The sequence below is a fragment of the Dermacentor silvarum genome, chromosome 4 (assembly GCF_013339745.2).
Source record: "Dermacentor silvarum isolate Dsil-2018 chromosome 4, BIME_Dsil_1.4, whole genome shotgun sequence".
NCBI classification, from domain to species: domain Eukaryota; kingdom Metazoa; phylum Arthropoda; class Arachnida; order Ixodida; family Ixodidae; genus Dermacentor; species Dermacentor silvarum.
In genome coordinates, this window is record NC_051157.2 from 161,513,540 (window position 1) to 161,536,329 (window position 22,790).

Below are 22,790 nucleotides of genomic sequence, written 5' to 3' on the forward strand. Positions count from 1 at the left end.
AAAGCAGTTTTTTTTAACAAATGCGATATACAGAAGTATAGGAAGAAGGCGTTGCAAAAAAAGAGGAAAGGTTACTCTTACGTATTGATGCGTAAGGCCATTTTTTGCTAACGTTAGATCTCGTGGAAGCATTAACGTGCACTTCGTGCTCATTGACAAAAATCGGATAAATGTCATCAGAATCGATACGCGCCACTCCGTTTTTTTTAAGACAGAGAAGAGAAGCTGCATGCGCTGGGTAAAACAACATGCAAACAGAATTACGGGATGCCTCTTGGTAACTGAGAACGCATGATCAAAAGAAATATTAGTAAAGAAATGCGTAAAAAAGGACCACAAAAAATGACCTTGCGGCAAATACTGAAGGTGCCATTGGAGTTACAATGGCAAGTGTCTAGAGGTCATTGCATCTGTTCCACAAATCCGCGATTGAAATCTGGATAAATGCTACGTTCTAAACTCGAAAACAAATTTTGGCTCACGGCCTAACGGGCCTCATTGTAGACTACGCTTTGGCAGACTCGTTACATGCGATAAAATGTGGTATTAGTACTTTCCCGCAACTTCCCGTAGAAAAATGAGAACTTTCTAGCGCGGATAAGGTGCATTTCTAAGACAACGACAAAACAAAAGAAGCCCCTTTGCGCGAGAAAGTTCCCGAAATGAAAGAAGCGTTGTTTGTGTCGCATTCGAACAACTTATTGCAACGACGGAACACAATTCCCAGAGCTTTCCGCACGGAAATGCTGTTTACCAATTGGCCGCCAGCATTCCCTAATAATATTTGCAACATCAGGATTGGCTGACGTTTTCTAACACAAAAAATAGAGCCTAGTAGTTTTGCAATTACGTGCCACAATCTTTTAAAACTGTCTTTCATTTTTACTAATTTCGCACTTTAGCAACCTATGTTTTTAGGGGGGTACTTTTTTTCGCTACATGTGTTTGGTTTCGAAAGACTACCCGGAAAAAACACTTGAACCCCTGACAAATCCGACATAGTGCACCGTACAATGGCATTGCAAGTAGTAATTCTTGTCACAAGCATAGGTAACGGCTGCCACACTTTCTCATTATTTGTGATGGAAAGAAAAACAACGGCATCAGCTGAGCGGCTAATACTCATGATTGTTTTGGCAAAAAACAAGTGCCGATCTTATGACGAGCCCAGACAGACATTTAGGCATTCTCACTCACAATACATTGAAACGCATGCAGTTGCGGCCGCTAAAGCATAGAGACAAAAAAAAACTGAAAAAGGAGCAATGCTGCCAATCACGGCGTTCCAAATGATACAGAATCGGCAGTGTAGAGCGGAGCGGTGGTGTTATATGCTCCGCATATACTGCAAATAGAGGCTAAGCTTTCACGACATGGTTAGCTACTTCTTTCGACTGATGGAGAAAAATGAATATCACTTTAATTTAGCGATAGGAGCTTTCGGTTAATTTGGAAGTGGTGGTGAGCAACAACGTAGAAAATCGCATTCCTCCTGCAGTGAGGTAGGATTACATATAAGCTCAGGAGATCGGTTTCGTGTAGGAGTCACTGCGTCAAACGAGTAGCATGCGAAAAGAAACTTCTATTCAGGAAACAAGGATGAAAACTCGCTTGGTAAACATAGTGACAAAAGTGCTTTGCCTTATTGCCACTGTGTTCTTATTGGTTGTAGATTCCATCCTTGCCCCTGGAATGCTTATTACAACCCTTACAGCATGAAAGAGTGCAAGACTTACACACCTATAATACTATGACGCTGCCAATTCTATAGAGCAGAAAAAAAACGTGCGCCTGAAAAAGTATGATTAGCTGATGCACAGTGGTTCACTGACGATCAGTAGCTAATTTGCACCAAGGTGAAAAAAATTTCATCAAAGCTAGTTTACAAGCGAAAGGGAATCGGTAGGAAGTCAATGAAAAGGCTATGTATTTCCACTTCACTTCCGGGGACGCCTTGTACGTGGAGTAGAAGATTGAGATCCATAGACTACTGTGACCATATGACGTGCTCGAACAATGACTTCGCACAAACCGCTGGGAATTAGGAGCTCAAGACTTTTTACTTTCTTGAAATGATGAAGTACCCGAGCACTGTTAAGTTCAGCAAGGTGTGTGTTTCGCACAAAAAGCTCTTTTAGCACCCTACAGTGAAGCTCTACACAAAATTATTTTTTATTTCTTCGTAGCGGTTTAGACGTGGTTTTCCTTAACACGTCATAACATCGACAGTTTAGCGTTCCAATCAAAAGCAGCAATAGAAGGTAACACTGATCAGATGCGTAAATGGCACAGATAGCACAGAGATGCCGTGGATGTCTCAGTAATGTGTTTGTTGCATTGTAATAGTGTTTACCTGACCCTTTAGCACTACCGACTTACACAGCTGCACGTGCAGTCTAACAAGCAATGAAACATTCAGCTATGACCATGCATTGTACTCTTGCTAACCATCCTGTTTTTCTTGTTCACATAGGGAACCAATTCGTTTAACCAAATCACGCAATCATTGTACTTGCGGGCGGCCAAACAGTCAACTTCTTTCTACAAAGAAAGCCACGGCTCAAACACAGCCATTCGTGGAAATCAAGGCGAATATACTATACCCACGCACACAAACGGCGCCAGTCGACAAGATCAATCGATCGTTCCCTTGCTCGCTGCCGCTTCGCTAAGATGCTACTTAGGTTGAATGAAAGGCGCCCGTCAACTACATTTGCTGGCAGAGAATCCCACCCGTCCATGGCTGATAGAGACGAGCAGATACGTGGACGTTCTTGTCTGTAAATAGCGGGACCAGATTTATTCCGAGCCTTTTCAACAAGCTCCGATTGTCGCACATCGGGATGGCTTGGCGAGACAATGCAAGCAGGAAAGGAAGGAGGTGCCGGGAATAAGACTAAGTCAGCATCCACAGAAGCGAAGCAATGGAATGCAGTACGAACTGGGGTACAATGATAACGGCGCTACATAGGATGGCGCCGGCGCAGTTGCATACCGATAATGTCCTCTTTTCATGTGTGCTGACTGAGCTTGTGAGTAGGACGTAGATATGAAAGGGCATTGTACCAGAAAAGCAGCGTTATTGCGTTTCCAATTCTGTGCCTCTCTAAATCAAGACTCTTCACTGGCTTTTCTCTGCCAACTACGAAGTGTACCTGGAAGAATGCCGTGGTGGACTGAGCGGGGTGAGACAAAAGATTGTATTGATACTGGTGGCGAACTAAAATACAGAAGCCGCTGATTATGTTCGATCCAAGGTGAAGTTTGCTCAACCTGCTGTTACCGTGTTTTACTATTTAAGTGCACCCTCAGCTATGGATAACGCATTTAAACTTGTCGAAAATCCGTCGACCTGATCATGAACCGATCAAATTGTGGGGAGACTTGAACGCGCATTCATGCGTTCTGGGTTAGTGGGCGTTGTGACTTACGAAGATCTGTAATAGCAAAGATATGTGAAAACAACAAATACGAAAAAAATAAATGATAGAGCGGGAGATAGTTGAAGACGTTGAGATCTTGTAATGACAACCGAAGATGTCGCCCAAAGCTGCGAATACAAAACGTCAGTGCAGTCGGACGCACTGGTGATCGTACAGTCATCCGTTGTGTCTGTTGTGGATGAAAACTTTCCACTTGAAGAGCTTCAATGTAGTTCTCAATGTAGTTCTCAAGAAAAAGTGAACCAGGTCTGAATGAGGTGGCATACTCTCAGCCACGCCAATTTACTAGAGGAATAGAGATCAGCCTTGCTCGACGTCTCCAACAAAATTTGGCCAAACGAAAGATCCAAAAATATCCAAAGTGTCCAAGGTAGTGCCGGTGCTCAAACCAGGCAAGATCTTGATAAGATTTGAATTTTTTCAGCCGTTGCGCATGACCAGTTATGTCATAAATTAATGGCGGAATTATAAATGAAAGTATTTTCTGCAGGCAAACGAGGAATAATGCAAAAAAGCATAGCCGGCTTCAGGAGGAAGCGTTGTACAATTTACTGTATTTTGAATTCAGTCACTGCTGTTGAGGTCCAAAGAGCACAAAAAAATATCACTGTCGCAGTATACCTTGATGATCAATGAGCATATAGTACTGCCATCCATATGCATGTTTCAGAGGGCCTGGACTAGAAGGCATTTAAAGGACAGATGCAGCGTTGGGTTGCTGAATTGCTCGAGAGCAGACGAATTTACTTGGTCACCAAATGCTGGCGTGACGTCAGAGCATGTTGCTAGGCGTTCTAAGCCCAACGTTCCTCAATGAGGCCATGGCGCTGCTTCCATAACATCTTCTAGTGAACATCCGCTGTTCCGTATTAGCCGATGATATAAGAATATAGACATTTCGACTGTCATTTTCTGAGACACAAGAAACGCTACAGGTCGGATTAGACAGTGTGAGTCGATTTCTTTCAAAACGTGGATTGGATCTGTGTATAACAAAGACGGCCGTACTAACTTTACTCTAAAACGATCTGGAAAATTGCACATTGTTGCTCAACAATAGGCCGTTCAGCTAGCGTCAGCAAACCACACTTATAGGCGTGCTTGCATCGAAGGCTCTAATGGTATTCTAATGATAAGTTCCCAGAACAAAAGGTGAATCAAAACACTCATACCAAACGTAATCTCTGCGGTGCAAAGTGGGGCGGTTGTACAGTGTCGTTGCGTGATTATGTGCCATGGTGAGTTACTCCTTGCTCCTACATCGTGGTCATCCTGCCTCCAATGAAAGAAGGCTGCACTTGCTCTGAGCAAGGAGCCTATAGATATGCTTACAGACACCGCTGTTTACTACGAGTGACCTGGGGAGGTATTCTGTAAAAGTCCACCTAGTGGACTGTCCCTTTAGGCTGTCACTGATTGGCTGCAGCTGTATGAGCGTGAAGGAGACTGGTTGGGGGCACTTGTCTCCTCTTCACTAGTGCAGCTCGCACTGGCATGCAGCAGCCGAAGTGAACAGTCAGCTACATGGCCTCTTATAGTATACCCCCCCCCCCCACCCCCTGGTATGCGCAAAAGTTCTACAACCACCTTTGGCATTAATAGGATCCAGCAGCATATCTAGGCATCTGCCTATAATTGTTACGCAGCATGATAACCATCCTCTATCTGGCAAGCTACTACGACGCTCTTCCACTCGTCTTCAGGGCAGCGGACTAGCCTTCCGAGCTAAAGTATAGGTCTGCATACGATGGTTACTGTCAAGCCAGCTTCGATTCGACACTAGCGGCGCTGAGCGTTATTCTTGATTTACAGGGTGTCCCAGCTATCACGCAGCACGATTTAAAGAAGATGAACGGCATTACGCGAAGCAAACCTACTGCGTATTGTTTCCAGTGCAGTGGAGTAGCCGCCAGTAATTTTTGCGTTACTATATATTTGCTAATTGTAATGAATTATCTAACTCGAGAAGTACTGCCCTAATTATCAAAGTGTCAATGAGAAAATTGTAGAGCAACATGAAAAACTACCGATACAGCTTTCTGTTGCTCAATACGTGCCACATAAATCTGTTTTTCCGAGTGGGAAAGGAGCCCGCGAATACACGCAGAATTACCGCCCGACTGGTCGCTCGAGGCACTTTGCGTGTATTCGCGGGCTTCTTTCATGCTCGGAAAAACACATTTATGTGGCACGTATTGAGCAAGAGAAAGCTGTATCTGTATTTTTTCATGTTGCTCTACAATTTTCTCATTGACACTTTGGTAATTAGGACAGTGCCTCTTGAGTTAGATAATTAATTACAATTAGCTTATTAAATCTCAGTGACGAAAAAATTACTGGCGGCTACTCCAATGTACTGGAAACAATACGCACTAGGTTTGCTTCGCGTAGCGCCGTTCCTCTTTTTTTAAATTGTGTTGCATCGTAGCTGGGACACCCTGTATATGGCATGTACAAGAAAGCTGACATGGGGCATCTGATGGCTGTACATCTGGTGTTTCGGCTTTCATATGCAAGACGGTAGACAAAGGGAATACAAATACGAAACCAATGTGCAATCAGTTGTGTAAGCCGCCGCTATAGCTCACGTGTCTCACCTCACGCACTCCGCTGTGTGAATAAAGCTTTCAAGAGACAGTGTCTTCCCTCACATGGGAAAGTGGGCTAGTTCAGAAATCCCGTGCTTCCGTTTATCCCTAGGCCACTTCACTGCCAGAATTACATGAGGCTAGGAAACGTGAGCGTTGTGAGCCAGAACACGAGACATTGCTCTCGTTACTCCGGCCCTACGATGTAGAATCCTGTGCATCCACGGTTCTAAATTTTTGCTTTTGTTTCTCATTCTTAGAAGGAAGCACTGCATTTATATTTCCAAATTTACTGGTTGGAAATAACGCACATGTTCAATGAACACAAGTATATTTAACATAGCACCAAATTTATTATCACTGAATTCGAGCCCATTTCGTTTGTGATTGTCCGCTTTGATCTTTAAGTCAACCTATTGCTACTGAACGCGGGCTTCAGCGCAACTTAAACAGCGCTTAGGTGACCCGCGTCAGGAATTGTGACCTACGTTTCTCTTGCACGGGGTACGCCCTCATGAATCAGTCACTTTGCTGCTATTTAGGCTGCGTTGCTTGTTTGTATGTGACTGACTTTAGCAGTAATCTAGTGATCATAATCAAGGTCTTTCTCTTGGTCAGCAAAATTTTTTTCCGTAATGGTATCGTCACAATGTATTTGACATACATATGCTGCAATTAGATATGCTATAGCCCGCTCTCTGACAAAGCAGCTTCGTGTATCTTAGGCATACCGAACATAAAAGCACACTTTACACAAATCTAGCGCTATTGAAAACTACTCGGAATCCATTTTCTACAACTGCACCTACTGAATCATTTGTACAGCGAACCCCCCCCCCCTCCCCCCACCCCCACCCTTAGATCATCTGAGCGAAGTGGTGTTGCCGGTAAAGAATTTAGCAGGAGGCCCGTCAGGCCGATCCCTATTATCGGCAACGGTAGAGCCTCAGACCGTCTACCACAGCGATCACATGGCAATACTGTGCAAGTGTAGGGTCTTCCGTGAAAGTGTGAGTGTGTGCGTGTAATCAACGGCTACATGATCTAAAATAAAGTCCATGCCACTTAACGAACTGCATATTCATTGAACTTAAACATTCAAGAAATACAATCCTAAACAAGCAATCAAATGACATATGCATCGCATCGGGTCACTCAGCACTTCTTGGGTTTGTTTCGTGGTCGTTGGTTTTGAACTTTAACTTTGAGTTTGCATGAGAGAAAGCTTCGTGTTCAACCATCTTTGTTTAAGAAAGCGTCTTTGATTTTTATTTATTAACTTATTTTAGTACCGACTTCATCTTTATTGGCAGTGAAACAGTGACATATTCATTGTATTTTACTACATTTAAGGCTCAACTCAAGCACACAAAGTGTAGTTAAAAGCATCATTCGACACCATGTCAACATTTAAAGACAGAAGAAAATTCCAGTCACTTATGGTGCAAAAAAAGCCATGTTGAGTGAAGTGAAATAGTTTCTCCATTCTAAGAGATAGGTGTTTTGAACAAGCAATAACTGAAATATGGCGGCATTTCTATGCATGTTCTGAGGGCAATATTTCTCCCTCGAGCCTTCTCTCAAAATGATCTAGTTTGTGGCCACTTGACGACCTGACTCCTTACTACCGCCGAAACTATGTTCATCGCACACACCAGTAGCGGCAGGAAATAAAAATAGCATGTCGGGAACTGAGGGGTCGCAGCGGAGCGCCAGAACAAGAGGACCAACAAGAGGCGGAGCTGTAGAGCTGCGACGTCACGTTGGCACGAGGTAGCGTCAGGCGGAAGGTTACCTGAGGGCGGGAGGTTGCTGGGGTCGGTCATCTCTTAGGCCGGAGTCACCACTGTCGGGAACCGAGGGGTCGCAGCGGAGCGCCAGAACAAGAGGACCAGCTCAGCAGGCTTTCAGAACGGACTAGCGCGTGCCGTGCTTGCGCCGCTGGCATGCGCCGCCCAACTTTATTTTTCTCGTCAGTCGCAGCCGGCGCCAAGGCGCCGGCCGAGAGCGCTGACCTTAGCGTTCCCGCTTAGCAGCGTCGGTGGGCGCTACAAGCATATAGCGTACCGAAGCCCTGGAAATATGAGCATTAGTGCGTTAGCTTTTCAGTTTTAGCGTTCCATGTACTTTTGACATGGATTGTACGTCTCAACTATAAGTATTTTTGTTGAAACAATGACGGGATAAGCCCGCCAGCTGATAAATCATGTAATAAACTGAAGGAACACAGTACCGAAAACCATGTTTGTTTTCTGTCACAGTAACAACCTATTTTATATATGTGAAGACTCAAAAGTGATTGTTAACCTCTTCACCCGTCACGGTTCCTCAGGAGGCATGGCGTTGCGCTGCTCAAACCAAGGTTGCGGATACGATTCACAGCCGCATTTCCACGGAGACCGAATGCAAAAAGGCTCGTGTACCGCTCTTTTGATTCGCGTTAAAAAATCTCATGTGGTCGCTATTATTACATGGCCCCACTTACGGAGTTTTTATGACTTTCGATGCCCACGGCAGCCGCATTTTCATGGGGAAGAAATGCGATAACACCCGTGTATTTAGATTTAGGCGCTCGTTAAAGAACCCCAGCTGGTCTAATTTATTCCGGAATCCCACACTACGGCGTGCCTCAAAATCAGATCGTGGTTTCGGCATAGAAAACCCCATAAGTTTTTAATATTCGTGGCGAATATGTTCAGAAAGGAAAAGTGAAACAGACCGAAAGCGCGCCAACTCACAACAAATGTTTTTTTTTTCGTGATAAAGCGCACGTATATTGATAGCTTGGATGCCTGTATTCAGTAAGAGCAGTAAAAAAATGTGTGCTACCTAAAACGCGATCGCCCAGCCACATCATGCAACTGAAACTCATTCTGGTAAATAGAAGCGGAAAGCACGATGAGGCAAAAGTTGTCATTCGCCGTAATATTACAAGCTTCAATTGGCTCTTGTGACGTCGTATCACGGCTTCCACCGATAGTGCGCATGTCCCCAAACTGTGCTACGCAGCCACACGAGCTGCATTGCAATGGCAAATGCGAACCAGGTTTATCCTTAATCCAGAGGACATGCTTCCTTTTCGATCATTAACACAGTGGCCAGTTTGGCCGGTTTATGCCTTGTCACATCCCAGAAGTATTTTGTACACACGAATAAATCGCAGCGCATGCTTCATCTCGAAGACCAACATAGCCTTCTTTGTCGAGAGAGAGAGAGAGAAAGAGAGGCCCCAAACTTTATTAATGTAGTGGAGGGTCATCATCATCAGCCTATATTTATGTCCACTGCAAGACGAAGGCCTCTCCCTGCGATCTCCAATTACCCCTGTCTTGCGCTAGCGTATTCCAACTTGCGCCTGCGAATTTTCTAACCTCATCATCCCACCTGACTTTCTGCCGTCCTCGACTGCGCTTCCCTTCTCTTGGTATCCATTCTGTAACCCTAATGGTCCACCGGTTATCCATCCTACGCATTACATGGCCTGCCCAGCTCCATTTCTTCCGCTTAATGTCAACTAGAATATCGTCTACCCCCGTTTGTTCTCTGATCCACACCGCTCTCTTCCTGTCTCTTAACGTTACTCCTAAGATTTTTCGTTCCATTGCTCTTTGTGCGGTCCTTAACTTGTTCTCGAGCTTCTTTGTTAACCTCCAAGTTTCTGCCCCGTATGTTAGCACCGGTAGAATGCAATGATTGTACACTTTTCTTTTCAACGACAGTGGTAAGCTCCCAGTCAGGATTTGGCAATGCCTGCCGTATGCACTCCAACCTAATTTTATTCTTCTGTAAATTTCTTTCTCATGATCAGGGTCCCCTGTGAGTAATTGACCTAGATAAACATATTCCTTTACAGATTCTAGAGGCTGACTGGCGATCCTGAATTCTTGTTCCCTTGCCAGGCTATTGAACATTATTTTTGTCTTCTGCATATTCATCTTCAACCCAATTCTTGCACTTTCTCGATGAAGGTCCTCAATCATTTGTTGTAATTCCTCTCCATTGTTGCTCAATAGGACAATGTCATCTGCAAACCGAAGATTGCTGAGATATTCGCCATCGATCCTCACTCCTAATCCTTCCCAGTCTAAGAGCTTGAATACTTCTTCTAAGCATGCAGTGAATAGCATTGGAGAAATTGTGTCTCCTTGCCTGACCCCTTTCTTGATAGGTATCTTTCTGCTTTTCTTGTGGAGAACCAAGGTAGCTGTGGAATCATTGTAGATATTTGCCAAGATATTCACGTATGCCTCCTCCACTCCTTGATTACGCAATGCCTCTATGACTGCTGATATCTCTACTGAATCGAATGCCTTTTCATAATCTATGAAAGCCATATAGAGAGGTTGATTGTACTCCGCAGATTTCTCGATTACCTGATTGATGGCATGGATATGGTCCATCGTAGAATATCCCTTCCTGAAGCCAGCCTGTTCCCTTGGTTGACTGAAGTCAAGTGTTGTCCTGATTCTATTGGAAATTATCTTTGTGAATATTTTATACAATACTGAAAGCAAGCTAACGGGTCTATAATTCTTCAATTCTTTAACGTCTCTCTTCTTATGGATTAGTGTAATGTTGGCGTCCTTCCAGCTCTCTGGTACACTTGAAGTTGTAAGGCATTGCGTATAAAGGGCCGCAAGCTTTTCAAGCATGATATCTCCTCCATCTTTGATTAAATCTACTTTTATTCCATCTTCTCCAGGCGCTTTTCCCCTGGTCATGTCTTTCAAGGCCCTTCTAACTTCATCGCTAGTTATAGAAGGAGCTTCTGTATCCGGTTCATCACTATTTCGAATGGAAGAAGCTTGGCTGTTTTGGCTACTGTACAGGTCAGTATAGAATTCTTCTGCTGCTTTTACTATGTCATCGAAATTGCTGATGATATTACCATGCTTATCTTTCAGTGCATACATCTTGCCTTGTCCTATGCCTAGTTTTCTTCTTACTGATTTCATGCTGCGTCCATATTTTACGGCTTCCTCAATTTTTCCCACGTTATAATTTCGAATATCCCTTACTTTCTTCTTGTTGATCAGTTTTGACAGTTCAGCGAATTCTATCTGATCTCTTGAGTTGGACACTTTCATGTTTTGTCGTTTCTTTATTAGGTCCTTTGTTTCTTGGGAGAGCTTCCCTACAGGTTGCTTTGGTGCCTTACCTCCCACTTCAATTGCTGCTTCTGAGATCAGCCTAGTTACGGTTTCATTCATTAGCTCTATGTTATCTTCATCTTCCTGTTCTAAAGCTGCATATTTGTTTGCGAGCACCAGCCTGAATTGGTCTGCTTTACCCTTACTGCCTCTAGGTTGGCCTGTTTCCTCTTCACTAATTTCGTTCTCTCTCTCTTCAAATTGAGAGAAATCCTAGACCTCACTAACCTATGGTCACTGCACTTCACCTTACCTAACACTTCTACATCCTGCACTATGCTTGGATCGGCAGAGAGTATGAAATCTATTTCATTCCTTGTTTCTCCATTAGGGCTTTTCCAGGTCCACTTCCTGTTGCTGCGCTTCCTGAAGAAGGTATTCATTATTCGGAGCCTATTCCTTTCCGCGAATTCTACTAACATCTCTCCTCTTGCATTCCTAGAATCGATGCCGTAGTTGCCAATGGCTTGCTCACCAACCTGCTTTTTCCCCACTATTGCATTGAAGTCGCCCATGACTAAAGTATACCGAGTTTGCACCTTTCTCATTGCTAGTTCAACATCTTCATAAAACTGTTCTATTTCTTCATCATCGTGACTAGAGGTTGGGGCATAGGCTTGTACTACCTTCATTTTGTACCTCCTATTCAGCTTTATTACGACCCTTTCATTAAAGCTGTAGAATTCATCAATGTTGCCCGCTACGTTGTTATGCACTAGAAATCCTACCCCGGATTCTTTCTTATCTGGAAGACCTCTGTAGCAGAGGACGTGGCCGTTAGTCAGTACTGTGTAAGCCTCACCAGTTCTTCTAACCTCACTAAGGCCAATAATATCCCAGGAAATGCCTGATAAGTTTTCAAATAGTCCTGCTAAGCTAGCCTCACTCGAGAGGGTGCGCGTGTTGAACGTTGCCAGGTTCAGTTTCCATTGGCGGCCTGCCTTGACCCAGAGATTCTTAGCACCCTCTGCCGCGTAGCAGGTCTGACCGCCGCCTTGGTCAGGTGCTCCGCAGCCACTGGGAACTGAGGGCCATGGGTTAATTGTCGGAGTCATGAGGGAGGTAGTGGCCGAATACTGCACCAGGGAGGCCAATTCCTGTTCTGGTGAGGGAGTGACTTTGATGAAGCTTAGTGGGCCTGCCTAGTTTGGTTGCACCTGAACTAGTATAGCCCCACTAGCTCTCGGCAATATGTATTTTTTTTTCTTTGCCGGTGTCAGGCACCACTCCATGCCTGAAAATGTAGTGGAATGGAGCAGGATTCGAACTTACGACCTTCAGATTTGAAGTCGGGTGTTCTACCTCTACTCCACGCTACCACTTGGAGGGTATTACCACAGTGGAGGGTAATACCACAGTGGAGGGTATTAGGGAGGAAACCTGAGTCCAAGGCCTCCGTGACAACGCGTATTGTCCGGTGGAGCAGTTTATTGCGGGCCTCCGGGGGTTGAGGGAGAGGGCTGGATCACAACAACACCTTCCATTGCTGAGGGTGTGTGGAAAAAGGGGGCAGGGTATCAAGCCTCGAAAGATTGTTTGGTGCCGAAAACACCACAAGCACATCGTTCCTGATCGCCACCCTTTTGAGTGTACGTGTGGGCGATCTTGGTCGTGCAATGCACCACCTGCTGTTTTCTCTTCCTTTAGGTGGAGTTAGGCCTACTGCGGTAACATTTGAGCCTCTGAAGTCAAGGCTCTGAAAAACTGGATAGTATTTCGCAAGGGAAGCTGGCTGATTCTCCTTGGAAGATCTGCAGATGAAAACTAGTACTGACGGTGCGTGCGTATAACTTAAGGCGGCGTAAAGGCAGAGTAGTAGGCACTAGCCCTTCTCATTGTTTTCGAGTGCGTCGAATCAAATGGAAACAAATTTTTACGTCTACGGGGCAGTTCACCCATCTCATGTGTCGATCGTTCAAAGTCAGACTAAGGTCGAAACGCTCCAGACCATTGATGTCAGGGAACTCCTATGGAAATGTTAACATTCGGTCATTTTGTCTAAAAGTGTTAAGAGAAAATTTCAAATTTCTCGGTAATGGCCTAATTAATAGACGAGAAAATGAACGTCAAATTTTGTTGTTTTTTTTTTACTTCCCGCGAAATTCAAGCGCCGGTATGTCATTGTGACGTCAATGATTTCAACGTGTTTTTTATGCATTTGTGATGCTATGACTATGTAAAATCTTTTGAAGCTTGCTAAGCTCATTATTTGGCTCATTTAGAATTCATTTCTCCAACGATCAAAAATAGAGAGGTCCGCGAACATGCCTTCATAATTGATGACGTCATGGCGAGCTGGTGGCTGTGGCGCCATCTATTCTTCGTGTTTGAGAATTTTCTGGCTTACTTACTAAGCATTTCACAAGGTAAGCGTCACTTTTTCGGTTATTGTAGAAAGGTACATTGTGTAAATGTGTAAATTACTGCTGCACTGTAGGTCAACCTATTTTGTGCCTTTAGCATGGCGGTCCTTAAACGTAGGACGAATAAAACTCAATGCGATGACGTATGCTGTTTATTTATCTACCGAGCAATATCAGCACAAAAATATAAAATGCAAAAACGCAAGAAGAAAAAACACAAGCGGGAACAACGAACAGCCATTTTGTTGAACTATGATGATTATTTTATAACCAGTCAAGGTCGAGGGGCTAGAATACATCAGCAAATATTCGCAGAACATTTGCAGATGATCATCAGTAGAACCAAATAACCGAGCTTACCAGATAGATTGAAATTTCTTGTCACGTGAATAAAACTTCACGTTACGCATTATTTCATGAGCCCTTCGAACACTTCGAGCATAATTGCGTATGCGAAGATAGTGCATCAAAAGCAACAGCACTATTGAAAAATGCATTTCTATATCTCATCGCTTTCATTTTGAATCACTTCTCATTCTACATGTTAAGCAATTATGATTATTACGCGGAAATTGTTCTAATAAATCAAATTGAAAGGCACATAGGTGTTCGCTCTCAATATTTGTATGCCACCATGAAACAGCTTCAGCTTGTTTCATTTCTTTTCAGTGTTTCGCATCCGGCATATTGATCAAGTGAATGAATTAGACGCTTTATAATTTATAAGTAGGCTAGAAATGAATTTATGATGTTTTGAAATCTAACGCGCCTGTAAGAGATTTCGTATGGATTCGAGATTATCAACACTGGACCAAACTGACTCCAGAATTGAAATTTCCTTAATTGTTCTGCAGCGGTACACGTTTCATGATATTGAAGACGCAAGAAATGCTGTGGAAAAGTTTGCACCTACAGAAATAAGCGATAAAGAGAGGGGTTAACATCAATCACCTATTACCGAAGCATACTGCATGTTCGCTTATTCAAGTGTCACCATTCCTTTTAGTGTATCGTGCATGTACCATACCCATCTATCACCATCTTCGTCCAAGCTGCGCATAATCCTATTCGGGTTATTTGGGCAAATACGATGGCATGCTGAATGACTTAAAACATCGATAAGCACACGTATTGATCATTTCCTAGAAAAACCAGTGCATCCTAAAGACGAACGCTCAAATTGTTCGAAATGAACATGACACACACGCCACGCATTTTCATTCTCTCCCGCTTCCACATTCGCGGCTAATTGCTTTCTCGCTGAAGTGAAAAACAAGAATGTCGCGTAATGGCAATCGTTCAATATTAAGTGAGCTTAAGTTAGAAAGAGAGGGCTCATCACATTTTTCCGCGAGAAATGCGCTTTTTCGGCGAGAATAAATAAAGATTTAAAACGCCACGGTGTCACCCGCTATACAACCGGTCGGTTTGCGTGTGTGCGCACGAACAGTCGATGCCATGTGCGAAAGAATGAAGTTTATCACCTAGAATCGGTGTTTACTTCTTTCGCTGCGAGTGCAGCTTGCCAAATTCCAAGGCTTCACTGAAGCATGATAGAACGTTCCCCTTCCAGCATCAAATGAGCTTTTCCCTTACGTCGTGTGACGCCTTGCAGAATGAGTTCTACGAAGCCAGGTCTATAAATTCTGTTACTTCTACTTCAGCGACCGGTGACAGTGTGCCTCACGGACTCTGCTTCGATATTATCTTACCCCGAGGTCACAAATTGGAGAGCAGCACACATACGTGTTGGCATGCAGGGACGTTTTTTCTTTTGTTGTTGTAACCTCGCAGCAAGCTGCTATATCAGCAAGGGAGGGGTGGAACCGTTCACAAGGGTGAAATTGTTGCAATTCGTTTCAGTGACTTGCTCTGTCGGCATTTTGGAGTTGTTCAACAAAATTAAGGCGATATATTTAACTGATAGAAAGCACACTATGTTTTTTCCCCTCTTCTATATTTTCCTATACTCGGTAAAGCAGCATCACGTCGCAAAATGAAATTGAAAAACTGAAAAGTAACTGAAAACTTCGCAAAGTTATACACTAAAAGTTGCCGGAACTGATGTTTAAATTCGAGGGGAATACCAATCTACAGGGAGGAATGAAGCTAAGGTTACCCCCAGCCCCTCTTTTGTTTTGTTTTTTTGCCCGACAAAACGCCGAATTGATAGTTTAATAGGGGAAGTACAAGCTAGACAGCTTTATTGAAATATATGGGTGAAGTGAACCAATAAAAAAATTCCGACGGGGGTAGGAACAGATGTTCTAGAAATATCTTCGTGAGATTCTGGTTTCCTTTCTGTTCACCTATGTTATACGCAGTACGTACTTCTAGTTTGTTTATTTTTATTATTCGGCTTCCCTTAAAGTTCAATAAGCAGCAACATTACTGGGGGACGCATTTTATAGAGTGCTATATAATTATATGTGCGGCTTTCGTATTTTTTATTACGCTGTTCTGCGCTTCATCAGACTGCTTGGGTCACAACGGAAAATTTAATTTAGGCGCTAGACTTCATTTCTTCAAAACCCTCCCGGCATTGTTTATATACCACTTTCAATGAAACATCGGCTAAAACTATTGCTATAACCTACGCCTCCTCATGTGCTCCAATTTTAAATTTATCTCGTGTTTTTTTTTCTTGCCATTTCATGCCACTAAGCTACTGCGGAAGGTTTGCACCTGAGATAGAGAGATAATAAACTTAGGTTAAAAAAAGGCAAGAAAAACCCTTGTACGGGCTTTCTGTGTCTTCATTCAGCGAGGTCTTGCCTCTGATAACTTGCAATAATGGGATTGTGGTGCTCAGTGAGGCGATAAAATGCTCTATTTGATGCAACGGCTGCAGGCACTATTGAGTGATCGTGTACAGCTGTCCTTGGCACACTCGGCGAGCAATTTCGTCTGCTTTCTGTCTCACTCGAAACACGTTCAACATTGCCCTGCGCGTCTTCATTCACTAAAGAACCGCTGCAACTTTGCTGAAGGCGCCTTAACTTCCTTAGTGAACGTAAAGGGTGATTACGTCACCGCCCTTACTCATTACTGTGCTTGGCTGTGTGATATAAGACCCCTTGTAGCGGGGCATCAAAGCGAGCGAATCTGAGCGTTGCTGCCGCATATTTGCTGTCTCTGAGGTACAGTTAGTAAAGGCTGGCTTATCAAATTCAATAAATAACTTCGGAACATAGTCATGCACTAAATTATTGGCACATTTACCCCATCACAATAGTGTGGCTACCACGAAGGGTCATGCTGAAAAGAACGTTTATTGCTCGATAGGCGGTATTTTATGCACAAAGAAAGGGGCGTGTAGTAATACATATTCTAGCAGCGTGCCCACAGCTATGCAGTGTCAGGCTTGCCTCACATCGTCCCTAAGCATGGTACGCTTAATACGAATACTAACCCTGGGAGTGTTTACCGGGGTTAGTTTAGTTCTAGTTGTAAAACATAAATACCCCAGAAAGCGGATGAGAAAAGAGCTCCGCCGTAGCTCAATGGAAAGAGCATCGCACGCGTAATGCGAAGACGTGGGATCGTTCCCCAATTGCGGACAGCTGTTTTTCATCCATTTACATTTCCATTAATTTATCATTTCCTTAATTGAATTAGTAAGTACAACTAATTTCCCCTATGTTTTCCTTGGTGTCATTGTTAGTTGGCTTCTTATGATATGATTAATAATAATCGGGCCCCTCGGTTCCCTTGCTTCTCCTTCATTACATAACGAGGGCTCGAATCCGGCAACACAGATGCCTTCAGGTAGCATATGCGGGTTTATTGACCAGTTGCCATGACCCAAAAAGATCACGTGCTCGTGACGCCTGCGGCAGAAAGGATGTCCCACATCCGCCACCATGGTTTCTGAGTGGTGGCGCTGGCTAAACACTACCAGGGTTAGTTTAGTTCTAGTTGTAAAACATAAATACCCCAGAAAATGGATGGGAAATGGCTATGCGTTTGCTCAATGGTAAGAGCATCGCACCCGTAATGCGAGGACGCGGTATCGTTCCCCACCTGTGGACAGTTGTTTTTTTCATCCATTTACATTTTAATTATTTTTTATCATTTCTTTCATTGAAATAGTAAATACAAGTAATTTTCCCTATGTTGTCCTTGGTATCATGTTTGTTGGTTTCTTATGATATGATTATAATAATCGGGCCCCTCGGTACCCTTTCTTCTATATACAGGGTGTCCCAGCTATCATGCAGCACGATTTAAAAAAAGAGGAACGGCGTTACGCGAAGCAAACCTAATGCGTATTGTTTCCAGTGCAATGTAGTAGCCGCCAGTAATTTTTTTGTTACTGATATTTTATTACCTAATTGCTATTTAGCTAATTAACATGCCCGCGAATACATGCAAAGTGCCTCGATCGACGAGTCGCACGGAAGTTCTGCGTGTATTCGCGGGCTCCTTTCACATTCCGAAAAACACATTTATGTAGCACGTATTGAGCAACAGATAGCTGTATTAGGAGTTTTTCATGTTGCTCTACGATTTTCTCACTGACACTTTGATAATTAGGACAGTACTTCCCGAGTTAGATAATGAATCACAATTAGCCAATGAAATCTTAGTAACGTAAAAATTACTGGCGGCTACTCCACTGTAATGGAAACAATACACACTAGGTTTGCTTCGCCTAACGCCGTTCCTCGGTTTTTAGATCGTACTGCGGGATAGCTGAGACACCCTATATATATATATATATATATATATATATATATATATATATCATCCGCCTATATTTATGTCCAGTGCAGAACGAAGGCCCTGCGATCTCCAATTACCCCTGTCTTGCGCTAGCTCATTCCAACTTGCGCCTGCAGATTTCCTAACTTTATCACAACACCAAATTTTCGGCCGTCCTCGACTGCGCTTCCCCTCTCTTGGTACCCATTCCGTAACTCTAATGGTCCACGGGTTATCCATCTTACGCATTACACGGCCTCTCTGATCCACTATATATATATATATATATATATATATATATATATACATGTATATATATATAATCATATCATAAGAAGCCAACAAACATTGACACCAAGAACAACATAGGGGAAATTACTTGCACACACTGATTGAATTAAAGAAATAAAAATAATGGAAAATGAAAACAGATGAAAAAACAACTGTCCGCAGGTGGGGAACGAACCCACGTCTTCGCATTACGCGTGCAATGCTCTCACCATTTAGCTACCGCGGAACCGTTTTGACCAGTTGCCATCACCCAAAAAGATCACGCGCTCGTGACGCCTGCAGCAAAAAGGATGTTCCACATCCGTCCCTAGGCTTGTGAGTGGTGGCGGTGGCTAACACTCCCGGAGTTAGTTGTAGTTGTAAAACACAAATACCCCAGAAAGCTGATGGGAAAACGGTTCCGCGGTAGCTCAATGGTGAGAGCATCGCACGTGTAATGCGAAGACGTGGGTTCGTTCCCCACCTGCGGACAGTTGTTTTTTCATCCGTTTTCATTTTCCATTAATTCATCATTTCTTTAATTCAATTAGTGTGTGCAAGTAATTTCCCCTATGTTGTTCTTGGTGTCAATGTTTGTTGGCTTCTCATGATATGATTAACAAAAATCTGGCCCCTCGGTTCCCTTTCTTCTCGTTCATTACATAACGAGGGCTCGAATCCGGCAACATTGATGCCTTCAGGGAGCATATGTGGGTTTATTGACCAGTTGCCATCACCCAAAAAGATCACGTGCTCGTGACGCCTGCGGCAGAAAGGATGTTCCACATCCGCCCCTAGGCTTGTGAGTGGTGGCGCTGGCTAACACTCCCAGAGTTAGTTCTAGTTGTAAAACATAAATACGCCAGAAAGCAGATGGGAAAACGGTTCCGCGGTAGCTCCATGGTGAGAGCATCGCACGCGTAATGCGAAGACGTGGGTTCGTTCCCCACCTGCAGACAGTTGTCTTTTCATTCGTGTTATTTTTCCATTAATTTATCATTTCTTTAATTCAATTAGTGTGTGCAAGTAATTTCCCCTATGTTGTTCTTGGTGTCAATGTTTGTTGGCTTCTTATGATATGATTAATAAAAATCGGACCCCTCGGTTCCCTTTCTTCTGGTTCATTATATATATATATATATATATATATATATATATATATATATTGTTACATGTGGAAGGACACAGGCGAAAGAGGCTATTTACAGGCTATTTACACTGGACCCAGACAGCCAGGCCCACACCAAATTCGACCTCAGTTGTAGTTGTAACTATGAACCCACTCATTTGGAACATTGCCTACATATTGCCCATAGCATGCCCCTAATTTTCCCCGGATATAAACAAGATGCCTTCTTTAGCTCACCGAGGACACTGGAGGAACAAACGGCGCATATTTTACGATGCATGAAAGCAGAAGAAAAAATGAGTATATATATATATATATATATATATATATATATATATATATATATACGCAACGCGTTGCGCTTAGAATTCTCCCTATTGTCCCGGAATTTCAAGTCCGCATCTCGTGCCCTTGTTTCAGGAGTCTGCGAAAGATTTCGACTAGCGGTAGTGTGACACCCTGGAACACTTCAATGAGTAACTTTATAAAAAGGCTGTAATGAACCTACACAGAATAAACATATATCGCTCGTCACCCAGAACATTGCTTCATACTTCGAATAAATACAAACACCGTGTCACGTATAGTTTACCAAGGATACCGGGGGTAAATAACCAAATGCCGTGTATAGGGCATAGAAATTGGGAGAAAGCCACTATTCAGTAACTGCTTTTCGAGCACATAAGCAACCTACACAGTTCAAGTTTTCGCTACACATCACCAAAAAGTAGCCTTAATTTCTTCAAAACTTGAAAAACATATATGCTTCTGCCAGAGAAGAAGTGCTAGTGTAACTCTTATTTAGAAATAGCCTGAAAATGAAATCGACAAAGCCAGAAGTGACGTATGCCTTCCGAAAAAGTCAGTGTACTATTGGTATTGAAATGGCTCTGCACGTTCGACCAAGCTCATTTTCACGAAAACATCTACAATAAGTCGTGATTAGACAATGAAATTCGACATTCATACCTGTAAATGGTTTGATTAGATTTTTGATTCTGATAAGATACTGAGACTGTAACACTATGTAGACTACCTCTGGACGGAGATTCAATAGTTCTTGCATTTGATAACCCGTCGATTTCACGCCGTAAAAGGCACACCAATCATTGGGCACCGCTGATCATAATACTTTATCCGGAACTCTCCATTTCCTAGCCCGCAGGTTAAATATAGCAATCCGATTGTGTTTTAAAATACGGTTAGGCGGTGCCAAAAAACTGGGCATGATGAGCTAGCGGAAATTTTTTACGGTGAGAACTGTCCAGCGCCGGGCCTTCTCCGCAAGGGTGCATCCCGCGCGTCGCCTGCTACAGCGCGTCACGAGGAGGCAAGAAAGCCAATCCTCGCTGCCCAAGCAGGGGACACGTAGTAAAGAACAGCATTCATTATGGGGCCACCCTGTGAAGAAAGAAATTTCGCTGCAGTTATCGTTTTTTGGACTTGCCAGCGTGCAGCTGAAAGTGCCCTCTTTCAGTAGAGCGGGGGGAGGGGGGCGAATTGCATACTTTGCCCCCTCCCTCTTGTGACACTGGAGGGCAACGTGCCTCCTTCCTGCACCCCCCCCCCCCCCCCCCCCCCCCCGCGGTAGATACGCCTATGATCGCAGATGAGGACGACAAAGACCCTGGCAATTTATATAGACAACAGATCGGCATAAGCGTACGAAGAATCACTTGGTGCTAATGTGCCAGCGATACAAGTTACACGTTGCAAGTTACAAGTGATATTGTGCTGAGACAGTCCGCGGTGAGAGTTACAGGTGCGATCGCGCGTCTCTGCTCCCTGTCCACCTCTCTCTCTCTCTCTCTGTACTTTCCTGTATTTCTCCCTACCCTCTCTCCCGTTCGTCAGTGTGGGGTGGCATACCAAATTTTCTCTTCTTGGTAACTTCCAAGCATTTCTCCTTTCTTCTGTCTCTCTCACCTAATATTAAGCATCGTGGTATACGTGGAGAGAAGTGTGTCCCGAAATAAAACGTTGAAACATAAAACCACCGAAAGTGAGCCCATTTTAGCGGTAACGAAAGAGTTTAAAGAAGCAATATGATAGAAACCAGGCTGCCACGAATTCAATTGTTACTAAAATTGGTTAGTTTTTATTCTTGATTAAGCCGTGATCTTGTGAATCACGACTTAGACACAAGCCTACAACTATGTTTGTACGCACAAAGCAGTGCACTGAAGAATGCCTTTCAGGAGGAAGCACTCTATCGCCGTAAAGTAACGTGCAACTTATGCATCACATTTGATTATCCAACTTCGCAGTTACACTTCTAACTGTTCCTTATGCAGTCTGATAATTCAAATGTTTTCCGTACAAATATTTCCCAAGTTAAATGGAACTTACAGGGAATTCATGTGTATAACGCAGTACTTTGGCGAAATCCACATGGAATATTCCACAGAAATATTGCACTGCACACCGAAGGTTTCCGTGTGGTAATAGTTATGCATGCGGCTGCATCACGTCTGGAACGCATAATAAATGTACTTTGTGCGTGCGCTTTATTATTGCGATAGCAATTATATGGACACTCCAAAGCAGATTTCTGCCGTCGCCGTCGCCGTGAGGTTCCGTGTGACGTCAATGGAGATGAAATCGTCGCCGCGCGCCGCCGAACGCTGTATGTGCGAGTGAAAGGGCGCGAGGGACGCGCTCTTTCACGGGGAGTGAACCCACGGCGGAGAACAAACGCGCGTTCTCCGCCGTGCTTCCTTAAGGGCTGCAGAAGTAGGCGTCTCTTTCCTCCTTTACAATCACCATATATGTAGAGCAAACGCGCCTTCTTCCGACGCGCGAAAGGCCGGGGGGGGGGGAGGAAAGGGAGGAAAGGGAGGTGACGTTTAGCTGCGGCACCCAGTGCCTATTTATATCAGAGGCTCCGGCAACCGTCAGCAACGCCGCACGCATTTTGTGTGAACGCTGGCAAAACGGCGACAGCGTCGACATTAGTTCTGCGTGTTGCCGGTGCTGCTGCATGTCCAAGTTTATACAGCTGATCAAGCTATTATCATTACTCCGTATAGCTCTCTACAAATTTGCTATCGCAATTGATGCTTCGCCTTTCAGGTGAAACTGCGACCACTTTTTTATTTTTCTCAGCTTTGTTTTCTTTTCCTTATCTTTGTTTGATACATTCA

The 22,790-nt window shown here is 43.8% G+C and overlaps 1 non-coding gene across 1 annotated transcript; it reads left to right on the forward strand.

Moving 5' to 3' along the window:
• The first annotated feature begins 18,938 nt into the window (after positions 1-18,938).
• Positions 18,939-19,010, forward strand: Trnat-ugu (transfer RNA threonine (anticodon UGU)). The gene has a single exon. It is a non-coding gene; the product is annotated as a tRNA-Thr (tRNA).
• Positions 19,011-22,790: the final 3,780 nt, after the last annotated feature.